Source organism: Heteronotia binoei, unplaced genomic scaffold (genome assembly GCF_032191835.1).
Source record: "Heteronotia binoei isolate CCM8104 ecotype False Entrance Well unplaced genomic scaffold, APGP_CSIRO_Hbin_v1 ptg000468l, whole genome shotgun sequence".
Classification (NCBI taxonomy): domain Eukaryota; kingdom Metazoa; phylum Chordata; class Lepidosauria; order Squamata; family Gekkonidae; genus Heteronotia; species Heteronotia binoei.
The window spans coordinates 208763-215815 of record NW_026800037.1 but is presented as its reverse complement, the minus strand read 5'-3'; positions in this window follow the sequence as shown (position 1 = coordinate 215815).

Here is a 7053-nt window from a genome sequence, read left to right as displayed (position 1 = left end):
CAATTCCCCATCATTCCCTATGGGAATCGTTCATAGAGGTGCATGATGGCTGTGGGGGTGGGGCTTCACCCGTCGGCCAGCTGGCTGGGGGAGGGGGGAAGCCTGTAAAACCGGGGGATCCCCCTCTGGGACCTGGGGATTGGGAAGCCTAGAGAAAGCCCAAAAGCAGTGGAAGGTGGATAATTCAAACAAATACGCTGAGAGAGAGGAGCAGGTGGAGAGAATAACACCAACAGTGGGGTGGCGGCTACCTCTTAAATGACACCGTTTGAACCTGACAGCCAATCAGGTCTCCAGTGGCATGAGCCTTACCTGGCCCTGCCTCCTTTCTAAAAGCACTTGGTTGGAACCAGGAAAAAGTATCGACAGAAGGCATGGCACCAACGGGCACCATTTTGGGGGACTCCAATTTAGAGCCAAGGGAGACTTTGTATTCTTAACCGCACAGATCACTTCTGTTCAGGGGTGGAATTCTAGCAGGGACTCCTTTTCATATTAGGTCACACACCCCTGATGCAGCCAATCCTCCAAGAGCTTACAGGGCTCTGAGTACAGGGTCTACTGTAAGCTCCAGGAGGATTGGCTACATCAGGAGTGTGTGGCCTAATATCAGGGGTGGAATTCTAGCAGGAGCTTCTTTGCATATTAGGCCACACACCCCCTGATGTAGCCAATCCTCCAAGAGCTGACAAGGTTCTTTTTGGTAAGCTTTTGTAGGATTGGCTACATCAGGGGTGTGTGGCCTAATATGCAAAACAGCTCCTGCTAGAATTCCAACCCTGCTTCTGTTTAACCAATCTGTTCAGAGCCTTCATTTTCATTCCCTACAGAGCTGCTCACATGAATTGAGTTTGCTTATAACTTAAAAAAGAGAGAGATCTAGGCTTAACTTGGCAACCTAAAGGGCCTCTCCGTTTTCGCTGTAAACGGACTGGAGACGTGCGATACGCCTTGCTGTCTCCGTGGAAACCTTCCGCCCACCGCTTCCCCTCAAGAAATAGTTCCGTGGTCACTGGAACCAACTTTATCAGGGGGAGGATTCGGGATTGAGTTCCTCGGGAGTCCACAATGTAATCCTTACAAATCATCGGCTTCTGCCGAGGACATAAATTGTGCTTACCCGAGTAGTACATTCAAACCTCCAGCCAACTGTTTGTCATCAGATTAGAATGTGATGACATGGAAAAAAGACGGACAGCGGGGAGCTGTTTCCACCGCTCGACATTTGTAATGACAGGGTGCAGGAAATCAAGACACCACACCAAACACTATTCATTTAAATATGCATTCCATAATGCCATAAAACAAAAAACTCAGTTGCAACTGTAGCTTCAATGGAATCTGAAGCATTTGAAAACACTAAGGAGTCTGACTCAGACGTGAGTCCCTTGTTATTCAGTGGGGCTGATTCCCAGTCTTTATTTATTTCTTGTGTGTGTGTATGCACGTGCGCATCAGGGGGTCATTTTGTAGAAAAATAGGTGGCGGAGCTCATTAGCATAACTCATATGCTGGCCCCCCCACCAGCCAATAGAAACCCGATACAAGAAAGGAGAGCCCGTGGCGAGTGAGGCCTGCTTGAGCTGGCTTGAAATCCACCCAGTCCAAGCAGGCCTCGCTCATCTGGGGCTCTCCTGGGCTGCCCCCTCCCCCCAGTCAAAAGGCCAGCATGCCACCCGCCACCCAACATCACATAAGAAGTGGAGAAAGGGTGGTGTGGGGTTCTCCAGGGGTTAATGATGGACTGCTGGGGGTGTGGCAAAGCCCCTGGTGGCTGGCTGGCTGCCCGCTCTCCTACCGGTTTAAAACAATTTATTAATAAAATATGGTAACAATGTCAAATTATATTGTTACAATCCCTTACCAATATGATATTTTTCTAATCCCCCCTCCCTCCTTTTCTAGACTTCCGCCGATGTTATATACTTAAGTTCACTTATAAAGGTACCCTTAACCCATCAAAGTTCAATTTCCCTTTTTCTTAAATTCATTGTTAAAAGATTGCCCAATGTCCTTTCAAATTCCACTCTTTTTCTATATATCCTCTAAATTTCTTCCATTCCCTCTTAAACAAATCATAGTCTCTTAAGATTCTTGTTAGTTTATCCATCTCACTCCATGATAAAACTTTCACAATCCAGTCCCATTTCTCTGGTATTTTTTCTTGTTTCCATAACTGTGCATATAATGTCCTAGCAGCTGAGAGCAAGTACCAAATTAAAGTTCTATCTTCTTTTGGAAATTTTTCCATTTGTAGTCCCAATAAAAAAGTCTCTGCTACTTTCTTAAAATCATATCCCAAAATTTGCGATATTTCTTATTGTATCACCTGCCAAAACTTTTTCGCTTTTCCACAAGTCCACCACATATGGTAAAAAGAACCTTCATGTTTCTTACATTTCCAACATCTATCCGACATCTTTTTACTCATCTTTGCCAGTTTTTCTGGAGTCATCATCTTGAAACAGTTTTCTTTTAATGATATTAAAATCGAAGGAATAAGGAAAGGACAAACAGAAATGGAAAGAGTTCTGCTCGGAGATAATGAGAAATTAATTTCAAAAGTATACAAATTACTTTTACAATGGTCTACAGAAGATGAAGTAGTGAAATCTCAAATGATAAAATGGGCAATTAATGTAAATAAAGAAATAAAGATGGAATCTTGGGAATATTTGTGGAAGAACTCTATGAAACTCACATGTCAAAGTATTAAAGAAAATTGTTTTAAGATGATGTATGGATGGTACATGACTCCAAAAAAATGATCAAAGATGAACATCAAGATGCCAGACAGGTGTTGGAAAAGTAAAAAGCATGCAGGTCTTTCTACCATATGTGGTGGACTTGTGGAAGAGCTAAAACGTTTTGGCAAATGATTCAGCAAGAGACTTCTAAGATTTTGGGATATGAATTCAACAAAGATGCAGAGATTTTTCTGCTGGGATTACAAATGGAAAAATTTCCAAAAGAAGATGGAACTTTAATATGGTACTTGCTCTCAGCTTCTAGGACATTGTATGCGCAGCTGTGGAAGCAAGAAAAAATACCAGAGAAATAGGACTGGATTATAAAAGTTATGTCATGGAGTGAAATGGACAAATTAACAAGAAAATTAAGAGACTATGATTTGGAGCTTTTTAAATTGGAGTGGAAGAAGTTCAGAAGATACGTAGAAAAAGAGTGGAAAATAAAAGGACATTGGACAATTTTTGATAATGATTAAGTTTTTTATTTTTTTAAAAACAAAAGTATAATTTTAATAGTTAAAGTTACCTTTAATATTTGGTTTTTTTTAAGTAAATAACACTGGAAAGGGTCAAGTAACGGGGGAGGGGTGGGGGAAAAGTAAGATATGGGGTAGAAGAATTTTTCTTTTTTAAGTCTTTATAAGATGTAGATATAGTTTTGCTACCATATGTTACTAATAAAAAGTGTTTATTTAAAAAAAAGAAAGAAACAGTTCTCTTTAATACTCTGACATGTTGATATTTTCATCGAGTTCTTCCAAAGATATTCCCATGTATCCATTTGTATTTCCTTGTTTATATTAATTGACCATTTAATCATTAGAGATTTTACTACTTCTGTAGACCATTTCAACAATAATTTATATATTTTCGATATTAATTTTTTTATTATCTCCAAGCAGAACCCTTTCCAATTCCGTTTGCTCACGTCTAATTCCAACAGATTTAATATCATTTTCCATCAAGCTTTTTATTTGTTGCATTTGAAACCAGTCATACTTGTTGTTTAACTCTTCTGCAGATTTTAATTCAACTTTATCACCTTGAATCTTTAGCAGTTGGTTATATGACATCCCTCTCTCTTCATCAGATTCAGCTGTTATTTTTATTACTTCTGCTGGCACTATCCAAAGTGGCTTTCTTTCATCACCATATTTCTTATATTTTATCCATGTATTTAGTAAATTATTTCTAATATAATGGTGAGAAAAAAGATTGTCAATCTTATTTTTCCCGTAGTATATATAAGCATGCCCCCCGAATTTGTTCCCATGAGACTCTAACAATAAAAGTTTTTTATTTAACAGCATTATCCAATCCTTTATCCATGTCAAACAAACTGCATCATGGTACAGTCTTAAATCTGGAAGCTGAAAACCTCCCCTCTCCTTAGCATCTGTTAAAATTTTCATCTTAATCCTTGGTTTCTTCCCAGCCCATAAAAGTTCAGAATTCTTCCTTTGCCATTTGTTATATTGTTTTCTATCTTTCACAATCGGAATAGTTTGGAACAAATACATTATTCTTGGCAAAATATTCATCTTAATTGCAGCAATCCTACCCAACAAAGACAAATTAAGTCTATTCCATTTCATCATATCTTTGTCCATCTTGCACCATAACTTTTCATAATTGTTTTTATACAAATCAATATTCTTCATAATTATTTCTAGACCTAAATATTTAACTTTAGGAGTAACTTCACATCCTGTCAAAATCTGCAATTCTTTCTGTCTATTTGGTTGCATATTTTTGCATAAAAATTTCGACTTCTCTTTATTTATATATAGTCCTGCCATTTCTCCGTATTCTTTTATCTTAGTGATCAACAAAGGTATCACTTGGATTGGATTCTCAGTTATGAACACAATGTCATCTGCAAATGCTTTATATTTATAAGAAAATCCTCTAATTTTCAATCCTTCTATCTCTTTGTCGTTTTGTATTTGCCTTAACAAAATTTCAAGAGTCATTACAAACAACAATGGTGAAAGCGGACATCCTTGTCTTGTACCTTTGCTCACCTTCATTTCTTTTGTAAGGTCTGCATTTATACACAATTTTGCATATTGATCCATGTATATTGCTTTCGTCATTCTTATAAAATATTCTCCCAGGTTTATTTTTTCCATTACTGCAAACATAAAGTCCCAGTTCAAATTATCAAAGGCTTTTTCTGCATCCACAAAAAATAATGCCGCCTCTTTTTCTGGGTGTTTCTCATAATATTCTACAATATTTACAACAGTTCTTGCACTGTCTCTTATTTGCCTTTTAGGGAGAAATCCCGCTTGATCTTCCTTTATAAAGTTAATCAAATATTGCTTAAGTCGTTCTGCCAAGATTCTTGTGTAAATCTTATAATAATTATTTAGTAATGAAATTGGTCTATAGTTCTTTACATTTGTGACATCTCTATCTTCCTTGGGGATCAACAAAATTACAGCTTCTTTCCAAATATTTGGAATTTCCCCTTTTATTCTTATCGTATTCAACAATTTTTGCAATTTTGGTACTATCTCATCTTTAAGAGTTTTATAAAATTTAGTTGTATATCCATACCGCCCGGGAGCCTTGCCTATTTTCATTACATTTATTGCTGCTTCAATTTCAATTTTTTTCTATTGGGTCATTCAAAATCTGTTTCATATAATCTGTCAGGGGTGCTATCTTAATATTTCGTAGATACTCTTCCATTTTTTCTTTTTTGATTTTCACACCTTTAAATTTTGCATAATATAAAAAATTCTCTTTTAATTTCTTCTTGATCGACTATCTTTTTTCCATTTGCCACAATTTTGTTAATGATTTTATTTTCTTTCTTTTTCTTCAATTACCAGGCTAAATACTTCCCAGGTTTGTTTGCACCTTCAAACGATTTCTGTTGCAAACTTTTTAAGTTCCATTCTAGTTCTTTATTTAACAAATGTCTTACTTGGGATTGTAGTATTGTAATTTCCCTTATTAATTTCTTTTTCCCTGGTCTTTTTGTTAATTCCCCTTCTTTTTTCTTTACTTCATTTGTATATCTAACATCTGCTTTTCTTTGGCCCTCTTATCTTTATTATTCAATGTGATTAATAGTCCTCTAATTACTGCTTTATAAGTATCCCAAACCGTCTGGAATTCTATATCATCGGTGTCATTTATTTGAAAGAACGCTGTAGTTTCCTTTTCTAGAAAAGTCACAATATCTTTACCTTGTAGCAAGTCCTCATTTATTCTCCATCTTCTTGTTTTCTTTTGCAATTTTGTAATCCAACATATTGGGTTATGATCTGCACAAACCTTTGGTAGAATCTCCACTTTTCTAGTTATGAGGCCCAAGCTTTTAGAGCCCCATAACGTATCTATTCTGGAAGAAGAATTATGTCTTGCTGAAAAGAAAGTGTAGTCTCTTACTTCAGGATTAAATTTTCTCCAAATATCTTCCAAGCTTTCTTGTTTAACCAACTCAAAAAATGATTTTGGCAGTCTTCCTTCTTTATCATTCCTCTTTTGGCCTGATCTATCTATATTATTTTGTATTGTTCCATTAAAATCACCCATCATCAGAATCTGGTCATATGACAATTCATCCAACTGTCGTTTAATGTCTTTTTAAAAAGTATCTTTTGCTCCATTGGGCGCATATAATCCTAATAACAACATTTTCTTTGCATCCATCATCACTTCCACTGCTATATATCTTTATCTTTAGATATTAATTTTGGTTCTAATTGTTCTTTAATATAAAAGACCACACCCCTTTTCTTTTGATCCGCCAATGAGAAAAATTCCAATCCCAATTGTTTATTCCACAAAAAAATTGTAATCCTTTTGTTGTATATGAACTTCCTGTAAACAAATTATATTACACTTTTGCTTTTTAATCCAATGAAATGTTGCTTTTCGTTTTTGTGGTGAATTTAGTCCATTTATATTCCAAGATAGTAACTTGTACTCCATTATGATGCAGAGTCTTTATTCTCTTCAAAAAAACTGTACATCTCTTGCTCATTCCTTATTGTAACCCACGTTGTTCAAAGCCCAAACCCTCAGGTAGTATCCATCTGTATCTTGTACCCTCTGCACGCAGCTTCTCTGTTAGTCTCTTGTATTTCTTCCTGTCATTTATCACTTGTCTTGGCAGCTCTTTCATTATTTTGACTCTACTCCCTTCTACTGTCAGGGCTTTTTGAAAACTTTTATTTAGAATTTTCCCTGCCATATCCTTGGACCTTAGTCTTATAACTATATCTCTTGGTAGGCCCTTCTACTGTCAGGGCTTTTTGAAAACTTTTATTTAGAATTTTCCCTGCCA